General features: G+C 49.7%; 1 protein-coding gene across 2 annotated transcripts in view; it reads left to right on the top strand.

Moving 5' to 3' along the window:
• The window catches only part of LOC126542193 (uncharacterized), a 258,073-nt gene that overhangs the window by 99,755 nt on the left and 136,125 nt on the right, over nucleotides 1-22,193 (top strand). For both annotated transcript variants that reach the window (XM_055077066.2, XM_050189144.3), the window contains one exon: nucleotides 19,174-19,325. The gene's annotated coding sequence lies outside the window, so the exon portion shown is untranslated. The remainder of the gene's footprint in view (nucleotides 1-19,173; nucleotides 19,326-22,193) is intronic.

The following is a 22,193-nucleotide window of genomic DNA, read 5'->3' on the forward strand; positions in this document are numbered from 1 at the left end:
CGCCTTATTCACCGGCAATCCAGTGTATACATCTACGCTGTTCTCTCACGCGAACCGCGTTATCGCACGTCAGGAGGGCGTCATTCGGTCTTAGTCATCGGCGTTGCACTGAGTTTCACTCTCGGCGACCAGCATATAACAATGTGCGCAGTACATGCTTTTTAGTACACTGCTTTCTAATGGATAACTACGCACTGGCGTCAGTTTTGAAAGCGACTATCGTATCATCTCGTGGAGGCGAACTCGCCATCGTCGACTGCTGAAACAAAGCTGCGCTCGATTTGATGCTGCGACACTGTATTCACTGGGCCTCACATACGCAGGATCGGCACACACTACCCAGGCATAGTAGAACACCTGACTCTTGCCACATGCGTGCAGCTCGCCGGAGCTGCGCAGCATATCGTCGGCCGCCCACAAAGGAGGACACGATTTCGAGTGCACTCAGCAAAGCGTGTCGCAGCGATGAGAAGGCGCCTTTCTCATGATCTTTTCTGCTATATGTGTATATCTTCTCGGTGATACTTACCTTTAGGGTCAGGTATATCGGCTTGGTGTACTCGGCTCCGGCAGCAGTGTTGACGTTACGGTTCACTGGTCGCACTGAGTGGCCCGCTCCGCGAGTTCTCCTCGGGAGCTGCTTCTTGCGCCGACCCCGACCCGCTGCGGCGACTCGAGCTGATAGAGACAGCGCCAGGTGGAGTTCTGCGAGGCGCGCATACTATTTACTGCGAGTAGTTCAGTACAGCGGTAACGAAACTGCGAACGTCGCTGCCGCACGCCGGTCCGAACAGTTGACGGTGCAATGGTTCGGCGGCAGGTGATCTTTATTGCGCACTGAACTCGGGAAGGTGTGTCCGATAGTTTGACTTGCGCTACGGCCAAGCTGGGGAAGATAGTGCTCTACGCCGAGAAACTGATTAAATTTCAAGTGATGTTGTGCTGTTGCTGACTTCAGTGTACACAACTGTCTACCATCTTTGATATCCTCGCCTTTATTTTCCCGTCAAAAGTGCCCACGTGCGAAGCATGAAGCTCTCTGTGACGGCGCAGTTTGAGAGCTTGTCACATTCTTCCGGTGTACTCCTTCGCGTTGGATGCAGTGCGTGCCTTTGTGGTGTATACAGGGGAAAGCTGGCATGAGAGGTGCTACGCTGCTGCACCGAAGTTACTAACTAGAGCGTGGTGTGAGAACGAGACGAAAATCGCGGAACGCGGCGGACATGCGCCAGCGGAGCTAGCGAGACGGCGACGACAAGAAAGGTGGGAATCTCGAAGGCGCCGCCGGAACACAATGACACGTAAATACAGCCCTTCTTTTTTTTTTTTTTTCTTAACTGAGGAAGGGCGCAGGCGGTGTACCAGGTGTCGGGTTGGGTAGGTGGGGCGAAAATATATATACGTGAGCTGCCAGCCGCCAAGCCGGCGTCACGAAGCATTGAATTCGGCCAGGCCGGTTCGCCACCGCCGATCTCGCTCCTCCCGCATTGGGGCGCCATCCGAGAGGGGCGAGTCGTCCCCCTGGCAGGGGATGGGAGCGCACATTGTGTGGCGCCCTGACCTGTTCGGAGTTCAATGCGCCTGTCGCCTGCCCCCATGGCTTCCCTCGCTCCCCTCACCACCGCTACTCTACACAACGGGGTCTCGTGTACGCACGCGCGATCATTCGAGAACGTTCTTTATGTTCGAGAGGCTCTCTGTCGAATGTGTACCTGCGCGAGAACGGCGCCCACACCGTTCATTTAACGGCAGCTTTCGTAGCGATGCTGTGATATGCAGGATGTTCGATATCAGTCGTTCAGGCCTAACGGCGCCTTCGTTACGCCCGACGCACAGGCAGCGCTAGTCGACCGACCATGCATGCATGTAGACATGACGATCTCTGGTGGGGTGCGAACTTTCTGTATTTCTCTACAGCGGACGAAGAGCGCTTGTTTTGACAGTTTCGCGTAAACAGCGGAAATGTGGATAGCGAGGACATGCCTCGTGATTCTAGTTGTTGTGCAATGCTAGTTGTAGTAGTCTAAAGACAGAGAGGGATAAGTGTTGAGGAGAGTGAGGGAAGCTACCTGCTGATGTAGTTACTGATGTCGTTTACCACAGGACGCAATACGCTGTTGCTCGCTGACGCGGTCACGGGCACCCAAGCGTTCGACGTGCCGTCCAACGTGATTCGACGTGGCTCTCGACGAGCACCTGCAGGACTTATGCATGTGGTTCTGCGTTGCTTGTAGTTCCGAGTGGTGTTGTCATGTGTAACCGTTCTGCCTTATTCACGGATACGAAAATATAAAGAAAAATGTAGCACCTAATTCGGTCCCAGGATAGCAGCGAGCGTGAATTCAAGGCGACTCCAACGTAGAGAGAGAAAGGGGGTGAGGGGTGGGGGAACCGCGCTGTCCATACGCCTCAAACTGAGCCGCGTTCAAATGTTTCCCGAGAGAATAATAATAATCATAAAAAAAGCTTCCATCGTTCCATCCCTGTCATTTCGGAGCAAGGGTGGCTGCATCGTCCGGAAGCGCAAAGAAAGGAACAGGCGTGAAAAAAAAAAAAAAAAGGACTAAAGGCAGGAGGAAAACAAATACTCGCGAAGCAAATCTGTGCCCCCCACTTCGACAGGAAGTCGGAATGGGATACTGCTGCCGCTGCGTCCGCAGTGTGATTTCATTCGGTGCACACGTACACACCTCACACTCACTCTCCGCCAATGGTAGGCACTGCCATAACTCGGCGGACTCGCCATCCTCGGCGCCTTGGCCGCTGTGGCCACCGCTCGGTAGCGCATAGCTCTTATTGTCACTCGCCTCCTCCCGGTCTGGTCGCTCGGTGCGTGCTGGCTGCCGCTGGCTGCCACCGTCGCGTTTTTGTGCGTTGGGATGGCGCAGCGGGGACAAAGCGAGCAAAAATGCGGCACACATGTGGGCTCACGTACAAATTTCTGCGCGCGCACACAAACAACATACACAAAAACCCAACATGGCTGAAACTGCGGCGGGGGAGAATGGCGCAGGGGACGTATTATTTTGCCCCCGCAGCACCCTCTCCCTTCTGCTCTCCTCCCCGCCTCACTGCAGCAGCACCAGAGTCCAAGTTCCGCGTTATGGATGGCGCGCGCGGCGTCCATCGCGTTTTACCGCTTTGTCTATCTACTTGTTTTCGCGCCCTGCGAAAGGTTGGCCCTTCACCGGCTTCGAATTCTGTTTCTGCCGGCCGCAGCGCGTCGTCGCCCCATTCTCGCGCGTGTGCGCGCTAAAAGCGAGCTGTCTGCTTTTAACACTGCTGCTACTGCTGCCGCTGGTCAGCTTCTCCTTCTTCTTTTATTCTCTCCCTCTTTTTTTGTTTCTTTTACTACTTCGCTGTCCGCTCGTGCCATAGATGTCGAGTGTAGCGTGGGCCGCGGCGTTTCAAGAACGTGTAGGTCTCCCTCGAGCCCCGCTCCTCTCGCCCAGTCACCTACTCACGTACCGCCCCTCTCTGTAGGGTGTCATGATAGCATTTCTTTCCTTTCGTGTCAGCTTTTTTCATGCTTCTTTACACGCTAACAGCATGGATAACAGCAGCGCTAACAGCAATTCGAGCGCGGTGGAGAGGCTCCGCTAACTGCAGATAAGTACTGCAAGCGTGAACTTGTGCACGGAAGCGCCGTTGTTTTCTATAGACGCGTAAAACACGGTGTGAAATATGAGATTTCGGTCTGTAGAAAGATGGTACGGTTTAGAAAACCAGAGAACGGCAGTTCACGGCATCTTCCTTGAGCTGAAAACGGTGATGGAAGGTCAGTATTGTTAGCTTGTCATTGCAATGGGAAAAGAAAATGTTTCTGTGACATTATGGTATTGCGGGAGAAGGGAAGTGTGGCTCGTACGTGTACACCGGTAAGCGACGTTGAGGTTGAAAATGCAGTGCGTACACCCTACAAGTGATGAGAATCAAGGGAGATCTCGAGGAAGTATAGAACTGCAGTTCGTGGGTCCCTTTGCGATGCGTGTTGTATGATGGTAAACTCGCGAGGAAGACGGCACATGATAAACCCTTTAGCAGTCGTGCTTGCGAGAAATCTGTGCGATGGAACTGCTTCCTAAACCTGCTTGGAAGAGAGGCTGTAACAATGAATTCGCCAGTACAGTCGGCGTAGGAGCTAGCTCATACACTTCGAAAAGGTGGACGCATGTGTCCACCTCTAAGAGCGGTGTTTAAATGTGTAGTCTCTATAACCTGAAACGCGCTTGTTGCTAGTAGAAACTGCGGCATGTAAGGGACATTTCTGCCCCTCGATACTGTAATGCTTCCTTGCGATAATGCGTATGAAACTTCTTGCAATTCATCTTTCGTCTAGGCATTCAGAATGCTGCTATCTCGTTTTTCTTTCTTTTTTCTGCAACTTAGGTGTCGGTAATAAGATATCTTCCCTAGCAGTTACATTTCCGGGGATCTTTCTTTTTATCATTACTTTTTTTTTCACCAAATCACGTGACGCACTTAGTGCTCGTGTAAATACTCGTATCACCGACCGCTCGTTTGTGTGGTGTCTCCATTTCGATGTGCATGGCTGGGTTTAGCTTTTTTTAATTCGTTCTTTCTTTTCTTCGCTGTACCTCTTTGAAAATGATCCATTTAAGCGGATGCCCGAAGCACAGGACACGGGCTAGCGTGGCCAGTCGTTGGTCCTAAGATACGCTTCAAGAAAGAGGGTCTCAAGCCTGTTTCGTGTTGCCTTATCTTGACTTCCAACGCGCAAGTCATTTTCTGCTTGCTTCGATGTATAGAGCCTCAGCTACACGGACTCTTTCTTCCTCGTGGCCAGCTATCATGTTTTTCTTTTACATTGTAATACCCGGGACCTGGCGTCGTCGCTTATGTGTCGTCGCCGTCTTCGTCTCCCTCGTCCCGCATGCTTTGTGCTGGTACACACGGGGCGAATTGTTTGCACACCCGTTATGAGTTCCTTGAGGCCTTCCAGTGGAGAGGTTGTACGAAGAGTTTTGATGAAAAAAAAAAAGACGCGACCGAACGAAAAGCAGTCGGGAGATGGGCTTTGTGCGCCCGCCGCTCTGTTTGCACCGACGTCGGGATGTAATATTTGGCTCAGCCGTCGCAGCTACTGGCCTATCTATCTTTGTACTACAGTGGCTGAGTCCAATGGCACGCGTTGCTGCTATCGCATGAAAATCTTCAGATGACGTTGTTTAACATGACATGGATATCGCCGAAACGTTTCGTGCTTCTTGCTGTGTACACCATCGTTTTGCCGCGCAATTCTTAGGCCGTACATGCAGCCGCATTCACGACGGTGAGATAGAAATTCATCGCTGGCGGAGCATGTTATTTCAACACACACACACACGCACACACCCGCACAAACACCCACACAAACACACACACGCACACACGCACGCACGCACGCACGCACACGCACACGCACGCACACACACACACACACACACACACACACACACACACACACACACACACACACACAGACACACAGACACACACACACACACACACACACACACACACACACACACACACACACACACTGAAATGAAGAACAAAATAGCTAAATGAGTGCAGAGCTAGCAATGCTTCACGCTTTGCTTACTTGGCGTTGAGCCAGCCCCTTGTTAAGAAGAAGCCAAACCGACCGGGCGGATGAGCAAACATTCGAGATAGAAGATGATATTCAGATAGCGCAGAGACAGACAACCGTGATAGAACTGTCTGAGGATACAATGCCGGTGCGCATGTGTATCTTATTAGATGTAGTCTTTCTTTATACAATCTTCTGTAACATCGGCATGACTTGAGAAGCGAAAACAGTCAAAGAAAGCTGTACCCCGCTTTTCCCCTTTTTTTTTTTTTGTTCACCACTGGGCGCCCTATAGCGGGCTGATCATTGTTCCATATCGCGTAACTTCGTGGCTATAGCCGCGGTATAGTTAGCGACTGAAGACTCGTTCTTACACATTCTAACCTGAGGCCAACTCTGGTTAGCGTATACCGGTTCGCGTTAGACGTATGCTGACGTGTACGGGTATACTTTGTTTAGGATATATAGCCACCTTTGCCGCACTTATACGTGCTCTATCTCCTTGCTTATGCGCTTTTATGGGACGTGCATCACTCTTGGCCCACACATCCTATCACTGCATTTTGCGAACACATATTCCCATACTCTTAATCTCCCGCGTACGCAAACAAAGTCGCGTTTTCTACTACACAGTATAACAATCACTTTTTCTCCTCTCAATGTTGATCCTTGCTTGACAGTGCATGCTGCATACCGTCCATTCCAACACCTCCGAAAAAATCTGTAAAGCGGACACCGATGAATTTTACTACGCTCACTCGATTCGTGTGTATAGCGCTCTCTTTGAGCTATGTAGACACTGGAGTTTCTTGTACAAGTCACTACTGGAAATGAGAGCACCACCGTGAAGCCTCGCGTCCACTGATGTCACAGTATAGCGTTGGGCTGCACTATGCCCCTCTTTCTTCTTTTGGTACAGGGCTGTACTTGCATACACTTCTACACCACTATCCGTCACAGGATTACGAAAGCGTCTTTTTGTACAGCCAGAGCCGGACAGCCACGCGGTCCCGCGATGGCACCCGAGAGGCGTCAATGGCCTATGGCTGCCGGCCATTTGCAGGCCGATTTCGTGCCCAGCCGCGCTGCAACTTTCCCCAGTGACCGCGGAATGTGCGTCCCTGACGCGGACACAAACACACACACGGACAGACAGAGAGAGACACGCTGCTTCTCTGACGCCGCAGGGAGGGCGCTGCCTCGACGACGTCCTTTCGATCAAAGTGCTCTCGCGTGGCGCTCGCCCAAAGGGCAACGAAAGGAATGTGGCCGTGCTTCCAACGACCCGATTGAACCCGGTTGGGAAACGCCGGTCTCAGGAGAAGGAGTCCGAAGTTTTTTTCTCGTCGAAAAGACGCAAAATAGAGAAAGCTTTCTACGAAAGCCTCCGTGCGCGCCGCCGCCGCCACAATTTGGTTCTTGTGCTGGATGTTCGAAGGAGACGGTATGGCTGGTTTTGTGCTGCCGGGCTTATTGCGTGACCGAAAGCATTTTTTTCCCTCTCTCGCACTCTATCTGTGTATTGATCTCTGTTACTTCTGACTAGAAATAAGATGTCCACGTGCCCACTAGAACGGGTCGAACCATGACCCGGAGCGAGATACGCCTAGAACGATGTCTCGGCCTTTTCTTCGATAATAATAGAGAGCCTTAGCTTGTCTGTGAATCTGTTAGCGTTTGCGAAATGACGGTTTGCAAAGAGGTGTACGCGGCAGTCGCAACGTTCGTAGCCACATCGCAGAGTCTGGCCAGAGAGCCAGCAAAGATAATTCTACAGTCGCCTACACACACGGTTTAACTGCTGGTGTGAAGCGTTGGCAGCGACGTAATCGTTAACGTGCAGTACTTTTATGATTTTTCCTTCGACGATGACACTGACGCGACAGAAAAGCTTTTTTCAAACGCGTTGTAGTTGGACAAAATGTCGCAAAATATTGCTACCACCCTTGCTAGTCGCATCCGCCACTCTGGTTCCCGGCAATCCGCGAGCGGTAAGAAGCTTGCGGACTAGCCAAAACCGTCTATTCGCTCTGAAAAAAAAAAAAAAAAAAAAGATGTTGGTGCATTAGCGTGTAACACTTCTACAGTCGCATGTGTCGTGGCACTCGCAGGGAAAAAGCTACAGTGGAAGTCAAGAAGCCCTCCTTTAATGTTCACGAGAGTTCGCGAGAGAAGCATGCATGAGGTAAAACTCTTGCTTGGGCTATAGTTGGTGCATGCTTGAATGTGCAGAGAGCAAGGCGCAATAGACCAGGACAGAACAAGAACACAAAGGACAGGACCGGCGCCGATCCTGTCGTTTGTGTTCTTCTTCTGTCTGGTCTATTGCGCCTGCTTTTTACTCATTCAAGCATGCATGAGGGTTTGGATGCGTACTCGCTGAAATCTGTTTTCAGAGTGCGTGCCCTCCGAGCACGCTTGATTTTATGTTGGCTCTGTATGAAGCCGCGGGTCCGACTCCCTACGCCATGGACCACATTTCGACAGGGGATGAAATGCAAGTTCACTCGTGCACTCAGATATATAGGTCCACATAAAAAAAAAAAAAAAAAAAAAAAAACGGGCCGTCAAAAATTAATCCGTAGTCCCCTACTCCGGTGCGCCTTATGATCATATCGTGGTTTTGGTACATGTAAAAGCCAAGACGTAATTTAGTTTCGAATTTATGTTGGATTAGAGCGTTAACACCATTGGAACGCACAGGGATGGCAGTGGTTTCTCGTAGTGATACGCGAAAGCTTATTTATTTATTAATATTGTGCCTCGACTCTTGTTGATTATTCATTTCGCTCGTTATAGTGATGGACGTTTCGTTCGTTGTTTTTGTTTGGTCCGCGGCATCAACAGCGGAATTTCTGAAATTGCGGTTCCTGATAGGAACAATAAAGCTGCTTATCTATTGGGACAGCAGCACACAATGCTACGTCATTTCTTAGGGTATACTCGAAGAGTCGTGTTCGTTCATCCAAGGCGAGAAATGAGCGTGCGCACTCAGCTTTCTTCTTCGCGCCGGTTTTTTCCGACTACGACGACGAGGCCGTTTTCATCGGGCGTGCGCTGTAGCACAGATAAACCGCGGCGAAGCATTAGGAGGACGAAAATCGCGACGACCTCCGCTTCCATTCCAAATTTCCGGCAACAGCGACGACGACAGTGGGTTATCTCGCGTATAATAGAAGGGCCGTACATATATATACGCTGTGGGTAAGACGAGCGCAAATGAAGTGACGTCGTCTCTATCCGAAACGGGCGACGCCATTAAGAGCGAGCTATAGCGTGCCCGGTTCTCCGAACGAGATCACCCGCTCGCGCGCGCGCGGCCAAGGGAAAATGGAGCGATTCATTCAACGAAAGGCCGCCACCGCGCCATTGGAGACACTCTTCACTTCAGCCGTGCGCACGAACGTCCGTGTACGAGTGTGTGCGCGTTCTCCCGGACTTCGAGAAAGATTCGCCCGTCCCTGGCCTGCAGGCAAGGCGGCCGTCGCCTTCCGATTCCCGGCACTTTGTCACGTGTCATTTATTCGCTGCTTCACTTTTTTTCTCTCTTTTTTTCTTTTTTCGGCTCTCTTGCCCTCAGTTTCGGCTGCGAGACACTTGGGAAGCTCTTCAGCTGTCCTCTTTCTCTCTCTTTGCACGGCACAGCAGCTTCAAATGTGTGGGACGAGTTCGTGCTCGGTGCTGCTGCTGCTGCTGTGTTCTTCTCATTCGATAAGGAAGCGTGGGGAGGTACCGAAGGATCCATTTAGAAAATTAAAAGGCGCGCGTCGCGCCTAAACGACGAGTGTGTGGCGGTGGTGCCACCGGATGGCCCAGGACGGGATGGGACGATTGGAGCGCGCCGAAGGGTGAAAGGAAAGCAGTGGCGAAAGAAGAAAGGAAGAGTTGATGACCGGTCAGCACGACTCGCCATTTGGGCAGCAATTCGCAGAACGGAGAGGGCGGCAGAGAGAGAGAGAAGGAGAGAGAGCGAATGGCCGTCAGGGCAGCGAGGCGTTCACCGAATTGTGGGGAGCTAGAAAACATGAGGGGGCAAACTCGGGGATCGTGACGTATAACGATCCGCCCACGTAGAAAGCTCAGTCGAGAGACGTTGAAATGACAAAATGTAAAGCGAGGCGTCATTTAACGCCAATTTGATCGGCGTATACCTTGCAAAGAAAGGCAACCGTCATTCGAAAACACCTTTACCTCGGCTCTTTTTTTTTTAAAAGTATGTAGACACTCCAGGCGCATTTCTGTCGTCGCCGTCGCCGTGAGGTTCCGCATCAAGTCCAAGGGCGATAAAATCGTCGCCGCGCGTCGCTTGCTCTATGTGTGAGTGAAAGCGTGCGAGGGCGAGCCGGCGAACGCGGCTCAATCTTGCGTAAGCATAGGAGGGAAGTGGGGAGGTAGCGCGCCGTCTTCCGCCGTGCGCGAGGCTCCGGGAGGAGGGTAGGGAGGGGGCGCGTTCTAGTCCGGGCCTGTATCTTGAAAGCCGTCTGCGATGGGGACAGAGTCCGCCGCGGGCGGTGTTTTCGTGGCTTACTTCGCGTTGATTTGAGACGCAGTACGAAGGCCGATTTGATCGCTGCTGCGGCCGCGGTTCCTCATTCCGGCGTCTTGACAGCTAGTTTCCTCGGTCATCGAGTGAGATGTGTTCATGGTTTCTTGTACGCGCGTGACACCTTCCTTGTTAATTTAGTTAGTATACTTATGTTTACAAGTTTATACGGCTGAAAAAAACTACCATCCTTACTTCGTGTAGCTGTCCACTAATTTGCTATTGCAATCGATGCTTCGCCTTTCGGGCGAAACTGGAACTTCGTTTTTTTCATTAAGCAATATTTATTCCGTTAGAAAGTACGTCTATGCTCGTAAACCACTTATCGACGAACGGCCAACCCTAGCATGGGCCGTTGATACGGGAAAGCGTATAAACAAACGCACATGTGCGCTTGCACGCTCGGTCTTCGTTTGTAATTTCATCTGGGAGATTTTTCTTCAGAAAGCGAAAATGATTCCTAGATATTGACGAATGCGCGCCTGTTTTCAAGTGCTTTGCGTGCCGGTTCCCTATAGGCATTATGGTAATCGCCGCATATAAACGCCCGTCGCGGACGTGTAGATTTGAACGTCTCGTCGCATAGCTCTCTCTCATTTCTTCCCGTTACTCTAGTTACTGTCGCCTTGGCTCTGAGAGAGCGGCATCGTTGTCTCGAATTGGCGCCGCATATTTTCCGATGAACGGTAAGTATTCATATACGATGGTCAAAGTAACTGGGAGTATAGTACTAAAAGGAGCTCCTTCTACACTCCCCGGGTCTGTATTCAATAAGCTGCTCGCATGGTATTCGTACGAACAGACTCCTAACAATCAAATATACTATTAGTGACGCCGCTCAGCTGGTGACGCTGACGCTTCTTACACCGGATATATAAGCTTTGTGAATTCGACCGAACTTGGTGAGAATTGGGAAGCCGCTCGAGATGTCAAATACTTATTATTATTATTGTTATTATTATTATTATTAGTAGTAGTAGTAGTAGTAGTATTGCCAGCAGCTTCCTATGGGTAAAGGATGCGCGTTGTCAACCACCTACACTAAATGAAATGTGATGCCGTTGTTGCCACATAGATATCTACCGCACATACTTAACGAAGAAAACAGGAAATCGCCGAGATAGCTTTTAGCCTAGAAAAATAAGGTGCCAAGTGCGGTGTCAGCCTAAACAGCATTAGCTGGACCGAAGACAAAAACGACAATAATGACGTAGATGGTGGCGACATCTCCAAAGACTGCGCGAAGACAGCACGCGGATGTCTAATGAAATCCTGCGCCGGTTAAATAAGGTTTTCTCGTGATTTCAGCCAAACTCGCCTCACGATGATAAGCAGTATGAACGATACGTGCGACGGTCGCCACGAGAGTTGGCTGAAGTACCGTGAACAGGTGTCGCTGTCAATTTATATAAAGTGCAGTTGCTATATATTATATATATTTCATTTTGCGTCTCGTTCTTCACCGGCTCGCAGAAAGCCGCTCTCTTGCCGTCGCCGGGATCGGCCATCCGGCGGGTCGTACGACATGAAACAAATGCAATCGTAGGAGGTGGACATATAAGAAATGCAGAAAAGTAAACAAGACTCACGTCTGGTATGCTACCCTACGCATGCGGAAGCGCGTTTAATCATGAACGCAAAGAAAGAAAGGAGAGGGAGGCATTAGCGGTGCGAATACGTGGGGCTTGCTATCGCGCGGTTCACTGAGCTCAGACGATTTAACAAAACCGTATACCAACGCCGGCGTTGCGTCGCTGAACCTTCGACGCAGTGCGTCACGGTCCTAGATGAATCTTTACGAAGTACGTTGCTAGATTCCATTAGCGCACGCAATCACTGGCCTATGGGGTCCAGACTCTGCCCAAGACGCACGTGTGAACTGCGCTCCCTTACCGAGCCCACGTTGCGCGCGAACAGGTCACACTTCGTGCTCCAGGAGCGCTTATATACGGAAGCACACGGGCACCTCAACTAACGGCAGCAGTGGCGCAGCGCGTGCGTTCTCTTCGTGCGGGACCCAGCGGGCGCCCGTGTCTGGCCGCAGCGGGGGACGACGCGCCGGCGACGGCGGTGGCGCGAGCGCGCGAGGGCGTCTAATTAAATTGGCCGTCGCCGCCTCTCGCGGCCTGCGCGGCTTCTGGCCCGCGGCTGCCGGCGACAGCGGCCGCTCCTTGGCGGTGGCCGACAGCGAGGCAGGCACAGCCCCCCCGTTCTTCTTCTTCTTCTCTCGGAGCCAGTTGTCCCGCACGCTGGCTGTCGTCCTTCGCCCGGGACCCGGCGGTGCTCCGGCAATTCGAGCCGGCCGCGGTAGGAGGCACGCGCAGGGGGCTCTGCCACCAGGCAGACATGCAGTGTGCGAACCCCAGTGAAATGACGAAGATTTCAATTTTTCGAAGTTGAGTTCTTGCTTTCTTTTTTCTATGTTACTGTAGTTGAGAAGACGTTAGGGCCGGTAAGGGGCGCCGGCTGTTCCTCGAGTCGCTCGTCGCATCAGAAAGAAAGTGAAAGAAACAGAGTCACTGAGTTGGATGCAAAGAATGGAGACATGAAAAGACCACGGAGGTTTACGAGAATGAGAAGAAAGAAATTAGGAGGGAAGATGTGTAGGATAACACGAAGGGAAGTAGTGCCTTGCTATTTGAGGCTCGAGCTGGTCGCCTAACGACAAAAGCATGCCGGAGCAAATATTCGCAACAGGATGAGGCATGTGTGTGCTGCATGCAGCAAAAAATCCGGAGACCACTCAACACATCCTAATCGAACGCCAAGGGATTCACCCAGTAAGACGCGTAGGTAACGTAGACCTTCCAGAAGCGCTTCGATTTAAAGTACAAGGAAGCATCAACCGGTCAGCAGTCGAGATAAGCAGATAACTCGGGATAAGCAGGGAAGCGATCGATACGACCGGGTCCGTTAAAGGCATACGTATATCGGTGCAAGGTACATAGATAAGTTTTGCGGATGAAAAAAAGATTATAGGGACGCATACAAAAATGGTAGAATTAAAAGCATGTATAGCATACGTGAGTAACTCAAGCAGGCTATATGAGTACTTTTACCGTCCCGTTTGAAAGCGGATGCCCATAAATAATCAACATCATCATCATTCGACATGACGATTTTCCTCAAAACAGTCATCATAGTATATAGAAGCAACGATTCGAGAACGTACAGTGACATCAATTGTTTAAGTTCATATGCGCAATAGATGTCACTGTGAGCCCACGGTTGTGCTTTTATTACTGTCTCGTCCTTGAGACGATAGTTCAGCAAGGCTTCACATTGGTAGTTTGGCGCACTTGATACCACGTCACATGGGACACGGTGACATCATTAATGAATATATTGGTATACGCGTATAGCGTGACCTCTTGAATTTACCATATTCTATATATATATATATATATATATATATATATATATATATATATTGGTAACGTTAATATGTATCTTATATACCCCTGCAACGTACGTTTACTATTTTAGGCGGGGCTACTAGTAGCCTACAAGCTGCTTCTAGTTTCAAAGTTATGCGAACATTTTCCTTTTCAAGCAGTATCTCTCCAAATAAGCGGCAGAAGTGGGAAGAAATGCTGGACGCTTAATGTGTACGGCATTTTGCCTTAATCGGCGACATCACTCGCAGCCCGCGCTCATATCTAAGAAGGGCAACCGCGACTCGTCGTGTGTGCCCTTTCGTTGAACGTTGCCCGTCGTTGAGGAGTCTAAGCAGAGCGAGAGAGAGTGACAGAAGCAAAAGGAACCTTCGAGCGTACGCACATCGCAGTAGGCCCAAGTGTGTGTGAACGACACTATAGGACTTTTGATGACGCGGTGAATTGGAGAGAGAGAGAGAGAGAGAGAGAGAGACCCGTAAGAAGACGGTATATCGTGTTTCTTCAGCAGCTCTCGGCGCTGTGACGAAGAGAGTGGGACAGCGGATCGCGTGTAATAGGGGCAAGGAGGAGGGGGAAGGGCTGCAGAAACCCAACACCAAGATGCAGAGATGCGCAAGACGGTGAGAGCAGGGCGACGCGACGTAAAGGCGTGACCCTCTGTTCTAAGAGCTCTTTTCTCCGCGACTCCGCCTCACTTGCGGATCGCTTCCCTCTCCCGACGAAACGCACTTACTCGTTTTGCTCTTACTTTCTTTCTTTGCACTTTTTTCGTGGACGGAACAGGTGGCTTGCGTTCGGAGAAGCCGCGTTGCGAGGAGATGAGATCACGTTTCGGCTATGCCTGCTCGGACCCCGACCCGTAGTAGATAGTCGGGCGTCGGATGCTTTTTGCGCTCAGCTATTTATTTCCTGGCCCAGGTTTTTCTCTCTCTCTCTCTCCTTCTTTTTTTTCCCCATCTTGCATTAACACAGCTTTAGATCGAGAGCGTGGGGACTGTATCCCAAAGCTCTGCTTGGACGGAGCACGTGCTCTCTCTGGAGCCCACGCGGATAGGTGGAGCCACCACGGACGTTCCGCATTCTTCGCTGTGAATTCGCCCAGGTTTACAGCCACCGTAAAAAGCCGGCGGCTTCCTGTACTGCGTCGACGAAAAAAGAAAAGAAGAACAAGAAAAGTGAAGCTGTATCGGAATGCAGGAGAGGCTGTTTTGGCGTCTCTTCTTTGCGGCCCGTGCGTCTACCTTATTTCGATGTAGGCGGGCAAGAGTGCGCGCCGGTTACAAAGGTAACTGGGATGCAGCAAGTTGACGCTGTCGGTTGCGACATCAGTGCGAAACCATGGAGCTTCCCCTCCTTGTCCCGTTGTTTCGCGCTGTTTACAGCTCGGGGAGCTCGCTTCATTGATGCGCCGTGAATGCGAAGCGTGTCCGTATGGCGCACGTTCATAGTACAACACAGGGAGGCAGACATTGGTGGATCGATAAGGGGGGTATTGCAGGTGCGCAAGGTTACCTCTCAAGACATGTCATACTGGCACATACTTGGTCTTGGTATGTACTGTCGCAGTGTACAAATTTGTGCGCTGTCACATTTTAGCGGGCTGTGAGCTACTACGCCTGTGTTCTATTTCTTCTGATGTCTTATGTTTCTTTCCATATTTGCTTCAAGTTCTGTCACATCAAAACTTCAATACGATATAAATCTTACCGTAACATAGAGGAGACGTTACGGGACGTGGCATGTCGCATATGCGACGTATAATGTTAGTTTCTTAATGGATCACGAAAAACTATGGGACACACAAAACAAAATTTGTGCTCAGACTCTCTAGCTACTATACCGTCGTCGATATACTGCACAATGAAACACTGGCGTTCGATGTCAAAGTTAATGGGCCATATAAACGGTAATAAACTTAATGAGCTCTCGAGTTTACTGGAACTTCATGCAGGTGGCGTTGGACATGAATTCAGATTTGCAGGTGTCGAGATAATCGCATCAACGAAATAAAGATTGTTACGGGAGCAGCCAAGCTTCGCTGTTCGGTGGTTTACAGCCTACGTCTGTAAAATTCATGATAGCAGCCTTTAAATAGGCACGTTTACGATTTCACTCGGGACACAGCTAAAAAGAATCACTTTTGAGCGTAAAACAGGCAGCTCCAGCTTTTATTATTAGCTGTCTGTTTATATAAACAGAAGGAAAGAAAGGATAACGAAACGGGTTTTAGTTGCTCGAGAGCCCATCTCAAAGTTTCACGGTTTCAGTTTTATTTCCTTCCATCTGCGGTGAAGCTCTTCACGAATGCTCCTTTCTTTAGGCGGATTCTGTTGGCAGTAAAGATACCGGTGGGCTTCTCGAAGACACTACGTAGTTATTTCGACTCGGCAGCTGCAGTCGCGACAGGAAAAGAAGCAGCGACAGAGAAAAAAAAAAGTCTCGTCAGTGAGAGGCAGCGGCGATGTTGCGGGCGTGGGGGTCTCGCGTTGGAGGAGGACGACAGCCAAGACCGCGAAAAGCTGTTGCGAACTCCGAGCAGGTGGGGCAGCTATAGGTGCGAGACGGTGCCCGAGCAGGGGCTTGGTGGGGAGGAGGAAGGAGGGGGAGGTCAGCAGCGCACCTGAGCAGGCGCAACAATTTTGGGGGCGGGCTAGATAACGCGCGCGTTTCGTGGCCCATCGAAGCGGCGTTGTGGTGCTGCTTCTTGCATCCGGATGGTGGCACCCGGCAAAACGAAGCAAGCCACAAACGACTCCGCCAGCTGCGCAGAGGGCGTGACCCTGCACGATCGGAAAGAGATGCGTTCTTGAACGAAGTTTAGGGGGGCGGAGCGTCGAGCGAGAAGCGGGCCTCATGGTGGGCGGCCGAGACAAGACTATGTGTTCGGTATACCAAACGAACGGTTACTTTACTTTGACTTCGCAGTGCAGCCTTAACGATAAGTCAGACACTCGCACTGTGTCTTCTCTGTCGGACACTGCGTTTGTACGCTACCTGATAAAGCTGCCGCTTTCTACTACCTAGAGACTCCAGACACGTGGATCTTGTTTTGTAATCTCTCTTGACACTTCTGCTGTTTCTCTCTCAGATGTTTGTTCCACATAACTTGGAAACGTAGAGAGAGAAACAGCAGAAGTGTAAAGAGAGATTATAAAACAAGATCCATGTGTCTGGTTTAGTTAAGAATGCATATCCAAACGTGAAACGGACGTTTCTCAGGTTTCTACCCCGAGTCTGCTGCCACATTTGCATGTGTCTGCTCTATGATGTGTCTGATTATGATAACAAGCTGTTTTAATTTTAAGCAAAATTGGCGTTTGGGCCTACCCATCCGTGCATGGTGACTTGCGTCAGCTTTAGTCGAAACGCCACTTGGTTCTGTGAACAAAACAAACACCTTCTGGATAACAACAATGCCTGCACGCTCTGAGCAGTGACGTCACACGCATTTTCCGAGAGCCCGTGCATTCGAGCTGTGGAGATCGAGGGGGTGGCGTTTGGCGTGCTCTTTTGTTTATATTTCCAAAAGCACGGTTTGGAATGGGAATACCAATTTGTTAAGGCTGGAGAGAGAGAGAGAGAGAAAACATTTATTTATCAGGAGTTTGGGCGACTTCCTCGCAGGGTGGAGCCCTTAGTTCAGGGCCCCATTGGCTCGCGCCACTCCGCGTGCCCGCCGGATCAGCCATCGCTGCTCTTGCGGGTCTGAGCTGGCCAGCGCAGTCTCCCAGGAGGAAGGGTAAGGTGAAGGAATAGGGGAGTAGCCCGGAGGGTGTGGGCACTCCCAGGTGCAGTGATATACTGTGGGCTTTGCTCCACAATAGGGACAGTATGAGGTATATTGTGTGGGGTGGAAGAGGTGAAGATAAAAGAGGCAGGGAAATGAATTAGTTTGAAGCTGTCGCCACGCGACGGCATCCTCTCGATTAAGGGAATTATGTGGGGGAGGGAAGTGTCTCCTGTTATCTCTGTAATATTGTAGAGTTTCAGTGTAGTTCAGTGGTTCTGTCGGTGCGTCGTCTGGGTTGGACAGCTCTTCCAATGGCGCCCGGTTAGCGAGCTCTCGGGCTACCGCATTAGCGCGTTCATTACCATGGAGAGAGGCGTGTCCAGGTGTCCAGACGATACGCACCCTGTGTAACGCTGTGGGGTGTAATGATGTAAGGATGCGGTGTGTGTAGGGTGTCACCCTCCCTTGTGCCAAAGTCCTGCAGGCGGTCTGAGAATCAGTGACCACTGTGATAGGTCCATCCGGCGCCGGCATGGTTGAAGCGTGTACGATGGCTAGGGCAATAGCAGCCTCTTCCGCCGTGCCACTCTCCACAGTGTTGAGCGTTGCCGAAGCTCTCAGAATGTCTGCACTATCTAGTACGACTAGGCATAGGGCACGTTTCTGTGGGTAGCGGGCCACGTCGGCTGGACATCGAATGAAAAATTTGAACGAGATTAATTAGTGCTTCTAATCGATTAATTACTTCATTAATCGGATTTGTGATTTGCGTACATAGAATAAAAATTTCAAAGCCAGTATATATATATATATATATATATATATATGCTTGCAAGAAAACAACGTTCTGTTTAAATTGACAGTTGTCTTTATTATAACTTGAACGACACTCTGCGCAAATGAACGTTCTAGCGTGTCGAAGTCAAACTCATCATATATAGGCCCAGCTACGGAGAGGCGAAGAAGTTTGTTAACGTTCTTTGGCAGTAGAGTGTTCTTTTGCTTAAACGTCGGGCCAGCTGTAAAGAAGGCGCTCTTGCGCCGCACTAATGTTTCCGGGGCGCACATCATCGCCTTAGAGCAGGCGTTATGTTGGATAATTTTGGTCGTGTGAGGTTAAGCATTCAACCGAGATAAAAAAAATTGTCGCCATTAACGCTTTAGTCCATAAATCGCAATGTTAATCGATCAGTCGCCCAGCCCCTACAGTCTATTCGTAGATATCCCACTCTGTGCTAAATAGACTGGTTCTGATCAGATTAGCGAAGCTAGGCAGATATTGCGCTTGTTCAATGTTTGAGGGTACTTATGGGAGAGTTCACGTGAAAATGCCGACTGCTGGTAATTTTTCCTCCGCTACGGAATATACTTTAACCTAATCTTGTATGATACATTTACGGAGTACGCGGCACATGTCCTCCGCCGTTCGTAACAACCACTTTCGCACTGTAATTAACCAGAGCGCACACATGACCTGTCATCTATAAAATGCTGATTAAACCCTTTGTCCAACCTTTCAATTGTTAGCTTCGAAGCGAGAATGTATTGCGACGCACCTGTGAGGAAAATTATCCGGACTATAGGAGTTCTGCTAAAAAAGTTGATTCCTCGGCAAGTCAGCCAGACCTGGAAATGACCAATTTACTGCGATGTTTCCAACGCCAAGCCTGAACTGCATTCATCACTGTCAGGTTAGATGACAAGAAATCGAGGAAATTCGTTTTCTTTTTTTCGCGAAACTCCTGATCCACATGCTTTTAATCAAGGCTGCACATCTTGTGTGAGCCATACAACATGTTTGATATTGCATGACTCATTTTCAAAGCTTGCATTCAGTAAACTTATTGCCTGTCCGCGACAGACTTGCCATTCTTAAATCTAATAAAATCAAACGTTTTTGCCCTTTCAGAGCCAAGCGACTCCTAGTATGACGGCCCGAAATAGGAGGGTCCATCGTCCTCACTCCGACAGCTAGGCTTGCCTGGACAGCCACTTGTTCCGGAGCCAGCCGTTCATTCTCGGGCTCGTCCACTGAAGCAAGCTTTCGACACTCCAGAATCGGTAAGCAAACTCGTCAAAATTTTATCGCCCGCGGTCCAAATCCGCTCTCGAGGGCAAAGGTTTACCGGGTACACAAATCCGATTTCCCTTTCTTTATGCCTGCATATACCCAATAAATCTATAAACGCATTCGTCGTTGTACGAGTTTTCTTTTTTTCACATTTAATAGAGAAATAAAAGTTTTAGTTCTAAGATTTTTATCCGTACCCTTAGTACTTGAAGAATTCTCAAAACTTGGACATATTGAAAACGAACTGTTTCGGCTCTGTCTGCCTGCTATACTGCTACATCGGGCATCAGAACGAGTAGCAGCACTGGAGGCGACCGAGCGAGCCGTAGCAAGTGCCAGAACGTCGCAATGTCGCGCTCCCACGTGACCACAATCTGCGTCATGGCATCGAGACACAGCATACTCTCGTGGGAAACAGACCGAAACCGGCTGTAGAAAAGCTGTTATGTTACATTACTTAGGGCGCTATGAAACTCGCGACTAATCTTTGTGGAATTTACAGGTCTAATGCCTTCATTTAACGCAAAGTAAAATTCATAGTCGAGAATATGGCGTCAGTACCCTTTGAGAAAGGCACATCTCGGGATGTTGTACATTTGTGTAAACGCAATCGATGTTCAGAATTCCAGAATTTTTACGGAGTTCGAAGTTGATGAGTTTAAGAGGAAGCTTTAGCTCGGGCCCAACTCCGACGCGGCCTATTCAAATACATGTAAAAACGCAAAAACGTTTTTCTGAGATAACCCCTGGACCGATTATAATGAAATTTGTTGCATTTGAGAGAGAAAGTTAAATTCTAGTGACTGTTGGAAGCGGAATTTTGATTTAGGGCTTGAATTTTGTTAAAAAGATTTTCAAAAATTCAGAAGTTTGAAAAGAATAGACTCACGATGTTTACAAACTCATAGCTCTGCATCAAAAACAGATGTCGCGATTCTGTAAACGGCATCCATTCGACCATTCAAAGCGGACAAATTTGATATGTCAGTTTACATCTTACGTGAATTTGTTACGTTGTTTACGAAGGTTCTGCAAAAGTTGTAATTACACATTACTCCATTTTTTGAGGTTCATGTGTAACATATCAATTTTGTCCGCTTTAGATGTGCTATCAGGTACAATTCACAGAATTGCGATATCATTTTTTCTTGCTGAGTTACGGAGTTGTAAACTTGATAGTTTCGCTTTCTGAAAATTTACGATTTTTGCCAAATTTTTATAAAAATTTGACGACCTAAATCGAAAATTCGAAACCAACAGTCACTAGATTTTAAGCTCTTCTTTTAAATACAGCAAACCCCGTCAAATTTGGTGCAGTGGTTGCCGAGAAAAACGAATTCTCCTTTTACATGTATTTAGATAGGAGCACCCGAGCTAAAGCTTCCACTTAACACAGGGATTTAAGCTTATTCATAACGTTGAGTTTTGTGGACATGTTTTTTTTTTAATGGAATGACCTTTTGTAGAACGATAAATGAAGGGTCATTTCAGACCGTTTAAAAACATCTGCATTTTAAACGATTCATCTAACTTCTTCTTGCTATGGGGTTAGGGAGTGGTAGTCATGTCATGCAAACTTTAACATTTTGTGGCATTTAGGTTCCTTTGTTTCAACTAATCAATAAGCAAATGAAAACAACAATAAAACTGCGTCTATAAGCCTCGAGAATTAAGCCTTTCGTCGGAATTGCAACAAATCTAATGCGCATCGGCGCAGTAGTTGGCCAGTGACAGTAGTCGTGTGTTCTCGAAGTGTGCAAGGAGTTCGACCTTAAGAAGAAGGAGCTTGGGAACGGTAGAAAGAGAGAGAGAGAGAGAGCAAGAGGGTCGCCAAGGTCAAAGCCTCCTTATAATTCCCCTCGCGCGCGCGCCACAGTACAGCGAATCCTGCATGGCAGGGCGAGGTCTCGCGTGGCCTGTCGCGTAATGTGACGCATGTGCATTCGAGGTGCCACGTGTCCTCTATAAGACCGCGCTAACCCATCCGGTCAGGCCGAAGCGGTAAAAGGATCGCGTGCTCGAAGGGGCCATCCGGGGCTAAACCAGCACTCGGCGTAAATCTCCCAGCGGGAGGAGAAACCCCTTCCGAGCCTCTCTCCCCTGGGCTCAGCGACGCCGCGTTCTCGCCTGTCTTTGTGTGCCCGCCGCTGTCCAGTCCAGTTTCGGGGTCGGCAGCCAACGAAGCGTGGCGTTGGCCGCCGGCATTTGCGTTTGCCCGTTTGCGTCACACCAGCGCTGGCGCTGCCGCGGCGGCCTGTCGCTTGCCTCCTCCGTATGTATGCGTACGAAGCGTCCATTGTGTGCGTGTGTACGCAGTGCCGGCGCTTGTCGTCGTGTCAACGACCCGCGGCCGCAGTTTGTCGAGGTGCACGCCCGCATTGGAGGGCTCGCTTGCTTTGCTTCTCTTACGCTCCGCTGGCGCCATCTACGTTCGAGCAGCTGCACTCACTCGACCGGTGTGCACTATGCGCGCCCCTTTTCGGGCGGATTTATGCACCTCGTCACTCGCCCACCCGTCGGGCAATGTCGTCGTGCAGGACTTCGGTGTACCGGCGTGCATTTCGTTCCCGCTGCTTCAACGCGACGTATTGCATCTAGCGATAGATATGCGCGAATCGGTCCTGCTCGAGGGAGTTCGGAGAATCCGGATAGGCGATATCTACGTGCCTGGCACCCTGTTTGTGACAACCGATAGCAAAATAATTGATGTGAGGTTGCTCACGAAAGAAAAGAAAATGAAAATGGAAAGAGAGCAAGGAAAATGGAAAACTTTAGTGATTTTTCTGGCTCAGAACTCGCTGCGACAGCAGCAGTTTCTCTCGGAATACACCATTATCTTCTCAAAAACAACTTTGAGA

Source organism: Dermacentor andersoni, chromosome 2, assembly GCF_023375885.2.
Source record: "Dermacentor andersoni chromosome 2, qqDerAnde1_hic_scaffold, whole genome shotgun sequence".
NCBI classification, from domain to species: Eukaryota; Metazoa; Arthropoda; class Arachnida; order Ixodida; family Ixodidae; genus Dermacentor; species Dermacentor andersoni.